The sequence below is a fragment of the Onychomys torridus genome, chromosome X, assembly GCF_903995425.1.
Source record: "Onychomys torridus chromosome X, mOncTor1.1, whole genome shotgun sequence".
In the NCBI taxonomy this organism is placed as follows: domain Eukaryota; kingdom Metazoa; phylum Chordata; class Mammalia; order Rodentia; family Cricetidae; genus Onychomys; species Onychomys torridus.
In genome coordinates this window covers 48,622,255-48,634,330 of record NC_050466.1, presented here as the reverse complement: position 1 = coordinate 48,634,330, position 12,076 = coordinate 48,622,255, and the positions used below count along the sequence as shown (strand labels likewise).

General features: G+C 41.5%; 1 protein-coding gene across 3 annotated transcripts in view; it reads right to left on the bottom strand.

Annotated features, from left to right (window-relative positions):
* Nucleotides 1–11,112, bottom strand: part of Mtm1 (myotubularin 1) — a 132,961-nt gene extending 121,849 nt beyond the window's left edge. For 2 of the 3 annotated variants that reach the window (XM_036175334.1, XM_036175336.1), the window contains exon 1: nt 10,905–11,112. The gene's annotated coding sequence lies outside the window, so the exon portion shown is untranslated. Of the gene's footprint in view, nt 1–8,509; nt 8,546–10,904 lie in introns of all 3 variants that reach the window. The other variant, XM_036175335.1, reaches the window with a different exon arrangement.
* Between the last annotated feature and the right edge of the window lie 964 nt (nt 11,113–12,076).

The following is a 12,076-nucleotide window of genomic DNA, read 5'->3' as shown; positions in this document are numbered from 1 at the left end:
TCTCAGGTTGCTCTTACACATATGCACACTTCACTTCTTTATATTCTGTATGTGTTTCTAATATTTCAAAGCTCACACAGTAGTGGACCTCCCAGTTACCTTTTGGGTCTCCTTCTGTTAGATTTCTAAAGCTTCCTAAAGTCAAGAGCTATGTTTTCTGTTGCTGGCACACTTTGGACACACAGCACCCAGAACAGAACATTGCCCTGGAAAATTTCCATGACTTTGGAGAAGTTGGACTTTGGCTATTTAAAGGTACTTCCTAGGATGGATTTGTATGTTTCTAATTGCTATGCATAGCTTTATCATCTTGTAAATATGCAATATATTGGCAAATACTATATAAGTATTAATGTGATTCTGAACTTTTATGGAAATAGAGTCTACAATCTTAATCTTCTGCTCTTTCTTTTTCTCACACAGGTTGCTGTGAGCATCAGAAACACAAATACATGTCCCAGTGTTCTGCTCATTTCTGATGCTGAATAGTAATAACAGGAGTTCTCTCAACAGACCTTTGATTAGTTTCTATGTTTCAATACTACAAATACTGCTGTTCTAAGCATTCTTGGAATGTCTCCCATACCTGGTACATATGTGTAAAAACCACAATGGCATCTTGTAGCCATGCTTTCCTATACTCTTTCTGGTCTAACAGCAAATGAATTTAAAAAATCAAATAATATTGAGAAAATAGGTAACAGATAATAAAGTAGGCAAACCCACAACTATAATCATAAGCTCAGGCTTGTCAACACTAGTCCAAGCATTTGGACAATTGATTCCTTTTCCAGGGCTGCTATAACAAAGAACCACAAAATGGATGGCTTAGAATAACAGCTAGGGAATCTCTCCCAGTTCTGAGGGTGACAGCTAAGACATGAATGTAACACGAATCTTAAAAGGTCTTATTAATGAAAAAAAAAACCCAGAGCCAGATATTGGGGAGAAAGCTGAAAGATCAGAGAAACAGAACAAGCCAGCCATGTTCTTACCTCTACGAAATCCTCAGCCTCAAGATCGTGAGTTCCTATTTCCTCACATCTTATATACCTTTATGTGCCATGCTGTAGCACGAATCTTAAAGAGTCTTATTAATAAAAACAAACCTGGAGCCAGGTATTGGGGTGAACACTGAAAGATCAGAGAAGCAGAACAAGCCACAGCTACCTCACCTCACCCGTTCCTCAGCTGATCCTGTTTCCTCAGACTAGAAGCCTCTGTGTCCTCATCCAAATGGGTCTCAGCTGAACTGTGCTTCTCAAAAGCCTAAAAGCTTAACCTGTTCTAGTTCCTGGTTTTCATGCCTTACTTTCTGCTTTCTGCCATCACTTCCTGGGATTAAAGGCGTTGGTCACCATGCCTGGCTATTTCCAGTGTGGCTTTGAACTCACAGAGATCCTATGGATCTCTGCCTTAGGAATGCTAGGATTAAATGTGTGTGTGCCACCATTTTCTAGCCTCTGTATCTAGTAAGCTGTTCTGTTCTCTGACCCCAGATAAGTTTATTAGGGTGCACAATATTTTGGGGAACACACTATCACCACACCCTGCCATCATACTTCCTGGGATTAAAGGTATGTGTCTTTCCCAAGCAAAGACATGAGATCTCAAGTGCTGGGATTAAAGGTATGTGCCACCACACCTGACTCTGTTCCCAGTGTGGTCTTGAAATCACAGAGATCCACATGGATCTCTGCCTCCCAAATGATAGGATTAAGTGTATGTGCCACCACTGTCTGTCCTCTATGTCTAATCTAGTGGCTGGCTCTGTCCTCTGATCCTTAGGTAAGTTTTATTGGGGTGCACAATATATCACCACATATTAACCCTCTGAAACATCTAGCTAGCAGCCAGTGGTGACTACAGTCCTTGCCATGTATTGGCTTATGGAAGCATCATTTCAATTATAGACTTCTACCTGTGTATCTCTGCTTTGTTATAGTGTTCTCCTGTATTGGCACCCTTTTTACTAGATAAAGGTTTTTCCCTTCTAACATATCTTCATCTTTAACTACACCTTTAATGGCACTATTTACATGTAAGGTCACATTCCGAAGTACTAGGGGTTAAGACTACTTTGGGGAGACCATACCACACAGGCAGGGCATCACACATGGAAATGAACAGTTTACAAAATGTTCATGTCAGCATATTGTTATATTCGTAATAGTTTTCTCCCAACTATAACCATTCAGTGAATAGTTATTAAATTAACTAGTACTGAAATATTGATATGGATACTTAGAATAATGAAGTGGTATTGGGGTGATTATTTCTGAGACCTTTTTTATTCAGCATATGTAATTACTTAATCTTGTTTCCAAAGAGTTGAAAAGAGCCAACAAATATATACCAAGCAGCTACTATGCACCACAATGGGAGTTTCAAACTTGGGAGGCTGAAGAGATAGCTATCTGGGGTGTGTGTGTGTGTGTGTGTGTGTGTGTGTGTGTGTGTGTGTGTGATTACTCTCTGCTCAGGATCTGAGTTTGATTCTGGGCACCCACACTGTGACTCACAACTATCTGTAACTCGAGTTTCAGGGTATTTGATGCCCTCTTCTGGCCTCTGTAGGCACCAGGCACATTATTGCCACTCAGACATGCAAGCAGGCAAAATATCCATAAAAATAAAATACCCTTAAAATAGCAACAACATCAGGGGTTGGGGATTTAGCTCAGTGGTGGAGCGCTTGCCTAGCAAGCGCAAGGCCCTGGGTTCAATCTTCAGCTCAAAAAAATAAATAAATAAATAAAAACAATAACAACAACAAAAATCTTGAGATAGGTCTTCAAGAAGTTAATTGGGAGATGGTGGGCCTTATTCAAATTGTTGCAAAGCTTTCCATTTTTCACTCTTTTTGTATCAGCTGTAGGTTTCCAGAGACAGTATTCCTTCTTTGCTGGACACTTTTTAAAAATCATGATTTGTTGTTGAATTACATTTATAGATGCCATGTTTCAGATACAGTCTTTAAGAAGATAAAAAGATAGCCTAACTGACTATATTACTGCTACACAGTGAGTTTGAGACCTACCTGACCTAATGAGATGATGACATAAAGGGGGAGGGCAGATGGGTAAACAGTCAGAATAAGTTCCAACCTTACACAGACTTCCAGGAAAGAGAGAAAGGGAACATCCCAATTCAATTTATCATTGTTAATCACAGTATTAAACTAGATGAAACCTGAGGCCAAAACTCAGTGACTAATATAGTCACTAAATACTAAAATACTACCAATCAAATGCAGCAATAGGCAAGAGCATGTGCACATTGGGTCTGTCCTAACAGCACAAATCAGCTAATATTGCAGTTTGACTAGAAAATACCTTAAAATAGCCCAGTACATCGACAAATTTAAAGAAGGCATGTGAGTTGGTTAAGATTCATCTTCTGTTTGTAACTCCCAAATGTGTGTTAGCAGCAATTCTGCACAAAATCGAAGGTAAACTCAATCCTTGATGATGAATCATTGAAAACAACACAACTTCTCAAACATGGATCCTGGGCTCTGGCCCAGTCTTGCTGAATCAGAAGCTCCAGGCACAAAGCCAGGGAACTTCTGGTGCTGCAAAAAACTCTCAGGTGATTTTGGTGCTGCTGGCTAATCAAAGTATAACGTACACAGCAGCAGCCTGGGCATCACCCAAGAGTTGGCTGCAAATGAGAAGACTGTACTATGCTCTCTTACTGCATGCAACACCCACTGAGGCAGAACCTGTGCTGGCCCTTGAAGTCCCAGTGACACTTGACAGTGTAGTTGGAGAAGTGATCCTAAAGCAGGTGCTCTCTCAGTGGAGCTGCATAATCCTGCAACCACAAGACGACTTTTCAAAAATGCCCATGCTGGTCTCACCCCAGATTAATTAAAGCTGGAGGTCTGAGGTCTGTGGGTGGGGTTCAGGCAGTGGGTATTTAAAATGCCCCAGGTAGCTCTAATGAGCAGCCAGCCCAGTAAACCACCAGTCTGCAGTATTCCTAAGGTGAGAAAATTTCTATTTAGGGATTTAGAATCCTCTCTGAAGAGCCAGGGAAAAGATACTTACACACACACACACACACACACACACACACACACACACACACATCGTTCCACAACAGCTCACTTTCTTCTTCCCCACCCAATCTCTTCCTTCCTTCCTTGATTTATTTCTTGGAGACAGGTTCTCACTATAAGGGGCAGGCTAGCCTAAACTCCTGCCTCAACCCCCTGAGCACTGAGATTATAGGTATGCACCACCACAACCATGTCCAGCACTGCCTTCTTAACACTGATACAAAGAGACCCCATATCCAGGTGAGCTCCACAATTGTAAATCCTGAAGTCACAAACCCCTGGTTCAGATCCCAATGCTGCCACCTGAAAGCTGTAGACCTAACCTTTCTGAAAGAAACTTGGCACGTATATTAATTATTTCACCCTCAAGGGAGACATTATGTAAAAGCAATAGGCTAAAGGTTTGGCAAAGATTAAGGCTAACATTAATGTAAGTTATTACTGAGGCAGCTGGTTGAGCACTAAAAGCCAACCTAATGAAATCATCAGCAAATCAAAGCCAAAATGTATCTCTTAACACCCTACTGCCCCACACTGTAGCAACTGGCACAAGCAACTCTACAACATTCACCATATAGCTAGTCGAAATGGAGATGTCCTATAAGGAAAATATACAAGTGATTTCCTAGTACAAAGAAAGGGCAATGCTATTCTACATATACTCATTAGACAAAATATGTTAAAATTTATTTTGCCTGTTTACTTTTTCAATATAGTACACTTAATTGGTATTTCAAAGACTTGGGAAGCTAGGGTATGACCAGGTATTCTATCAAGTATTTCAGACTTAACATAATAGGCTGCTGGGAATGTCTTTCTGTATGCTGTACATGTGTTGCTCTGATTGATTGATAAATAAAACACTGATTGGCCAGTAGCCAGGCAGGAAGTATAGTATAGGCAGGATAAGCAGAGAGGAGAATTCTGGGAAGTGGAAGGTTGAGTCAGGAGACACTGCCAACCGCTGACACCATGAGAGGCAAGATGTAAGGATACTGGTAAGCCACGAGCCACGTGGCAAGGTATAGATTTATAGACATGGGTTAATTTAAGATATAAGAACTAGATAGCAAGAAGCCTGAGCCATTAGGACATACAGTTTAATTAATATAAGCCTCTGTGTGTTTACTTGGGTCCAAATGGCTGCAGGACTGGCAGGTGAGAGAGAATTGTCCTGACCACGGGCCAGGTGGGACACAGGAAAACTTCAACTACAATAGGTACTCAGGCCGGATGGTGGTGGCACATGCCTTTAATCCCAGCATTCGAGAGGCAGAGCCAGATGGATCTCTGTGAATTCAAGGCTAGCCTGGGCTACCAAGTGAGTTCTAGGAAAGGTGCAAAGCTACACGGAGAAATCCTGTCCCTAAAAACCGAAAAAAAAAAAAATAGGTACTCAGAGGACAACTGAAAATGCAGATTCTGCAGGGATTCTTAGCTGACCTGAGTTTCTGCTTCAGTTACAAGTTCTCAGGAGCAGGTGCTGAGAGTTAAGGGCATCCAGGCAATCTTTGTCAATAAAGGGAAATTGTTTGATGACACAGAAATGATTTGAATCTCTGAGAGGAATGATTAGAATTGATAACAGGAAGAAAGGAAATGTCCTGCAGGGTTAGCCTCAGTCTATACCTGATCTTAGTTAAAAGACTGAAAGCCAAGAAGCCATCATCCTGTAATTAAAAATCCACCAGACTTTACAGCAAGGGGCCCAGAGGTGGAGGACATTTCCAACAAGCCCCTTGGATGGAGGGTGGGACACATGCTTTCTCACATCCCCAACCACTGTCATGCACAAGGAATATCTCAGAACCAGGAAATTCTAAAATTATATGGTGGCTGCCAGTGAGGTCTCCCGGCAGGTTGTTACCCTTAAACAGCACTTACTAGGAGGTACACTGTGAGTCAAACCCAGGGATCACTATCATATACCTGCAGTTCTTAGTTGAGTAAAACTGCTGGGATCACTTCTTGGCAATACTGAAATCAAATGAAGTCCCTTTTCTTCTAAATTCCCACCTAAGCAATCTCAGGGCCATAAAGAAATATAAAGGTCAACAAAGGGAATTTAAAGCACCACCATCCAACACTAGGAATGTCCTCATAACTCATTTCTGTCCCAGTCACTCCCACAAAGAGGAAAGGATGATACTGATGGAGCAGTGTATTCCATTACAAGGCTCAGAAAACAAAGTGCTTCTGTCTCACCAAAAGTTCAAGGATGTGAAATCAAAATCTAGCCAATTATCACATGCTAAAGAAAGGGCACCACTGTATGCTGTTGAAGTATGTACAATGGGATGAGAGCTGAACATCTTACAAGCAAGTTAATTTTATTTTCACTTTTAATTATTACCCTTCAACTTCCCTTAGCCTTTTCCTATCCCAAACACATTTGCAAACAAAGCAAAAATGAGCCTAAACTCATGACAGAGTCCAAATTTCAAGAAGCTGGGAAGAAAAGGGTGGCAAAGAATGCATGAAATCTCTCTCAATGCTTCATTCAGACTTTTCTTATTGATCCACTACCAGAACCCAAGCAGAATGGCTAGGCACAGGTTCTACTTCTTAACTTGGTTAAGGAACATGATCTGTGAGCATAAAGTAGGCTGATTAAAATCAGCACGCTCAAACAAATCTAAGTTGCCACTCCTCTGATTAAAGTCAACAATATTTACAAAATACCTACTATGAGCTCTGGGTCTTAAGTTTCATAGACATTATATAAACCATCTTGGAACTCAGCACTCCTTCTTACATTAAACAAAAATAACTAAGAAATTGCAACATGCAGGATTTACCTGTCAAGTCCAGCCAAGAAACCACAATACTAAAAATACTGTAAGTATAAAATATAGCAAAGTTCCTTGTAGAGTATTCTTGAGATACTGAGAACCAAGCCAAGTGCCATGCAAAGGGAACTCCAACCCTATCAATCACAAATAGGGCCTGTCATTTACACATAGGGTGGGTAACAATGATATGGGGAATAATCTCATCTTTGAATCTTTTCACAAGATCATGATGACTTTTCATCCTCACATGGAATCAAGGGCCTCCACTCTAGTCCTCCTGAACAGCTGAGGCCTGCTCTTGACTAGGAAAAGGAAAGCCTTCCATGTCTATACACTTGAATTAGAGGTGAGTAAAACTCCATGCCTCAGGAGTCTCTTTGGTACTGCTATTTAACTATTGCCTACACAGTGCTACTGTTTTAGGAATGAATGGATTGGAAACTCAAAAGGGATACTGATGTTCCAGGTCTATTAGAGCATCAGAATAAAATACTGCATGCATCAAGGCTGGCAAAAGAGGGAGCTGAGGCAAAGGCTACATCCACAGCTCTAAGGCAGGGAACAACCAAGAACAGGAAGGCAGACAGCCCCCTTAACACAAGTTATCCAAATATCAATGGCTTATGAAACACTTTAGTGCAATCATGATAATGCTGTATGGTTCACAAAAAATTCTAATGCACATTTGAGTCCCATTAGGTCTCTGGAAGTTTAGCAGGGAAGGTTTTATTACCTCCATCTTCCAAACAGAAGAATCACCAGCAACAAGGTTAAAATAACTTATCCAGAGTCACAGTTACAAGAAACTGGGACCTCAACTTGTGTCTAGAATCCAAATGTAATAAGTTCCTCTCCACTACTTCACATGGACCATAAGGCTCATTTACCATTACTTGGTCCTCTGGCAGAAATAGCAAGAAAGCACTGTATACAATGTCAATTATCTACAGAGATGCTTCCTTATTCTTAAAAGGAATGAGACTGCTGTGGTATTCTGTGTGGAAAAGGTACTGACAGCTCTGCCAATGAAAAACCATCTCCTAACTACAAAGCATAGGAATTGGAAGGCCCTTCCTACTGTTACTGTTTGACGAAACAAGCAGAATATGAGTCCAAGTGAGCCTTCATTCCACATGGGAAAGGGAATTTAGTACCTCAAGACTTGCAGACACAGCTACCACTGCCATCTGCAATTAAAGGCTCACACCAACAATGGAAAGCAAAGCTTTGTCTAGAAAATCCAACTTACTGGATTTCCAAGGTTTATTAGAACATTGCTATCCTAATTTTTCACAAAAGGAAGTGTTCAAAACTAGGTGTGATGGTCCTATATGTAATTCAAAAGAGGCTGAGGCAGGAAGACTGTCCTGAGGTTGAGGCCAGACTGGGCTATACTGTAAGGGCCTATTTCAAAACAACAAAACAGAACATAACAGAAAGGGATTCCAAGCAAGTCAACAACAGTTAACTCTCCTTGAATGCTTACTATGTACAAGACTCCTATGAAGCACTAAATGTAGAGGAATCACTCAGCCCTCCCACCAATCCTTTGAGAAACTATTATTGTTTTCATTTCTTAGATACAGAAGCAGAGAGGTAGGATGCTTGCCCACATTCATTACGGCTTCTAGATTTCTCAATCCTGAGTCCATACCTTCTAGGCAAATGACAGTCCTTGCCACTCTGATATCTGCCAAAAAAAGAATAAATGAGCTAGAAATAAGAAAATTTGAACTTCCAATAAGTCATAAACAGAATGAAAGACTGAAGAATAATGAATGACACCCATTATGCTATTGTAAAGTTGGATAATCTTCAGAAATAAGTAGAAACTCTAGCCTTTGTAATCATCTGGCCACTGGTTAAAATTGTCACCTAGGGACGCTTTAAGAGTCTCAGTTTTCTCTTTATTTTTGACCATCAATAAATCTAGAACCATGTGTTTTCAATGGTTTCTAAAGCAACTACATTTTATTAATCCTCTTCTCATTTTGAAACAATATTACAGTGTTTTTATAAAAGTCATTTTCAGAAATCATATTGTTTTGAAAACACTGAACATACTGAATACTAAAAGTGGTGGTACTGAATAGATGACATTTACAGTGACTTCTTAATGTCATTTTATTAAGGAATGCTCTTGTTCCTCAGGGTCGTCAGTTTTTTTTTTTTTTTTTTTTTATTCTGGAACTATTTCAAAGTAAACTAGCATCTCTACAAACCAGGCAACACACAGAGATGATCATTTAATAGGTTCACAGTATAAGCCTGCACACAAGAACAGAAACCCTCGTGCAAGGTAGGCTGAAAGTCCAGCAGACAGTAGTGAGAAATTACTATGTAATCCTGACTTCACTAGAGACTTCTGTACTAGGGAAATAGAAATTTACTTGAAAACCATCACTCTAAGTGTTTGAAATTACTATTTGCACTGAAGGGGGAAATACAATGAAAAATGAAGCTATGATGAACTTCTCTAAGAGGCACTCTTGGGGTCAGATATATTTCATCTTCACTGTGTTTGTTTTATTAAAAACTAGAAATTCAAAGTGATGACAAAGGCACTCTCAATCATGCCATTGTACGCTTTCCAAGTTTATTTTCTTTAAACTCACCTTTGCTAATAAACACATCACTGCTTTTTTTCTTTGTCTGACACCACCTTTTCAACTCCATAAGGCCTTAACTGTGTTTCCCTGTTGTCATCCTGGTGCTTAGGCCAGACACTGCAGGTACACCATAGACAAAGTTGAGAAATATAAGAACTTTAAAGAGACCAATCATTTAATGAGAGTACTAGAATCTATAATGCCACATAATTGTTAGCTACTTTTGAACACTTCACAAGCCTGCTCCATTTCTACAGACAGAGCCACCAGTTTGAATCTTCTCCAATGTATGGGATCTCCTAAAAGCTAGATCTGATCCTGTAAAATGTCGGAAGTCATTTGAAGTCAAATATGACAAATACACAGATCCTTCCAAGTATATGTGATGGATGAAAAGTTGGCTAGTAAACTGGTTTTAAAGAAAATTCAAAAAGGGTTGACCTGTAGTAAAACTTCAGTCTCAGTACTCTAAAGTGGATACTTCACAATGAACAGAACTGGTAGGAGGAACCCAGACCAGACAGACACCAAGAAAGCCCCAGAGACTTGGCTTGTCACATCACTTTTGCCATCAGGTTGCCTAAAGCCCATGTCACATTAACCTCTTCTGTGCCTCATTTCCCCCATTCAGGAAACAACTGAATGTCAGTTCTAAAATGCTCCAATTCCACTCTTTCAAAGATCTGGTTCAGAAACCAGCTACAAACCATTTGTTTCATACTTCAAACGCGTCCATCAAGCCTATAATACAGTTTTTCGCAGGAGATTCACTTAGGCAAATACTAAAATTAGTTTTCACTTCCTAAGTTCAAAAGACCTTTAAGGGAGGCAACCAAGCCAAGAGCCCTTGCTAGTGACTGTTCACACTTCCGACTGCATATCGGGGAACTAACAGTTCCTTCTTAGATATTCTTTCACTGTTGCAAAAACAGATAACTCCGTGTGTGACACAAAAAACACTGGCCTAGAGCAGTAAAGAAGGGTTTGTAGCCAGTGCCAGGGTGCCACCACTTGGCACTTCCAGGGGGAATGCGGCCGGGTACTCAGGGCCAGGGCAAGGAGCGGTCGCCTGGAAGGCAGGGAGACTGTCCCGCAGGCTCGCCTCCCTGAGACAGGGAAGCAAAGTACAGGCAGTGGTTTCGACCACCCTCAGCCCTCCTCAATTCCGTCCCAACCTTCGCCAGCCGCTACCTGGGGACCTTGGGCAAAGAGAACTCGAAAACCAGAGGAAGGCACCTGCCGGCGGCTCCCGGGCCTCAGCCCTACCTTGCTGAAATAGTCCAGGCGCTCCAGAGTACCCCACCCCCACCCCCGTAAGGGCAGCCAGGCCCCTAGCGACTCGCCCGCGCAGGTAGTCTCTACTTCCTACTATAGACTCTCCCATCCTGGGTCCCCGGAGCTCCAGGCCCCTTGCCAGGCCAGCCCAGAAAGAGCACCCACCTCAGGCTCAAGGAGCCACCAGAGTTGCCAGGCTACTCGGCTCTGAAGCCCCTCTCCGCCCCTTCCACGCTCGCGCCGCCCCCGAGCCCTCGGGGAGGGCAGGGAAAAGGGGAGGCTGCTGTTGCCTTCCCGCCTCCCAGCTCTGATTGGCTGGGGCTGGACATGTGATATAGGAGTGGGAGGAAGGTGCTAGGTGACCTTAGTAGCCTCTTCTAGCTTTTCACGGGTGAGGCTGCTGGGAAACCCTGTTTGACCGGTCCCGAGCGTAGAGGCATCTGGGAATTGTAGTTGGTAATTGGTGCAGGGAATGGGTGGGACCAAGACGCCAGGGTCCACCCCCCATAGGAAAACTGGAGTAAGTGCCAGTCAGAAGACACTGGGAAGCTTAGTCCCAGTACTTTAATACTGGCCCTCACTATGTCTGTCCGAAAAAAAAAAAAAAAAGTGGGAGGGATGTAGAGGGAAAATTGTTCTAGATTAAACTGTAGTGGATGTTACGAAGTTGAAATATTATCATTGAGTGCATGAAGTAGAAACATATCACTGGTTCTAAAACAATAGATGCAACTCATAAACCCACAGTATAGCTGGGGGTGTATCTCATGCTGTGCCAGCACCTTCCCAAGAGCACTACTGAATCAGTAAAAGGAAACAGGTCAAAACTACTTCTGCTTTCTGAGGTTTTGGTCAGATGACCATTGAAACAGTAAACAGAAAGTAAAAGCAGGGAGAGTGCAAATTTAAGAAGACAGTTCAGTGCTTAATCAAATAAACACAATCTGGCTCATAGAAGAATGTACATAATGTCTCTTGGTTCTGTGTTGCATATTAATTTTACATGGGAACTTTAGGTAAAAAGGGATTACTTCACCATGATCTTTTTCTTCTTCTTCTATTGATTGGTTCTCATTCATCTAAAAGCAACTCTTTTGCCTAATAGCAAAGGTTTGAAGAAGGATTTCTCCATCACTTGGCAACAAGCAAAGGATATTGTGAAAAAAATGTCCTACTTGTTCCTTCTATAACAAAACTCCATTATCTGCAAGGAGCAATCCAAAAGGTATACAAAGAAATGAAATTTGGCAGATGGATGTGTTTCATTTTGCAGAATTTGGAAGATTAAAAAATGTATACCATACCATTGACACCTATTCAGGATTTCAGTGGGCAAC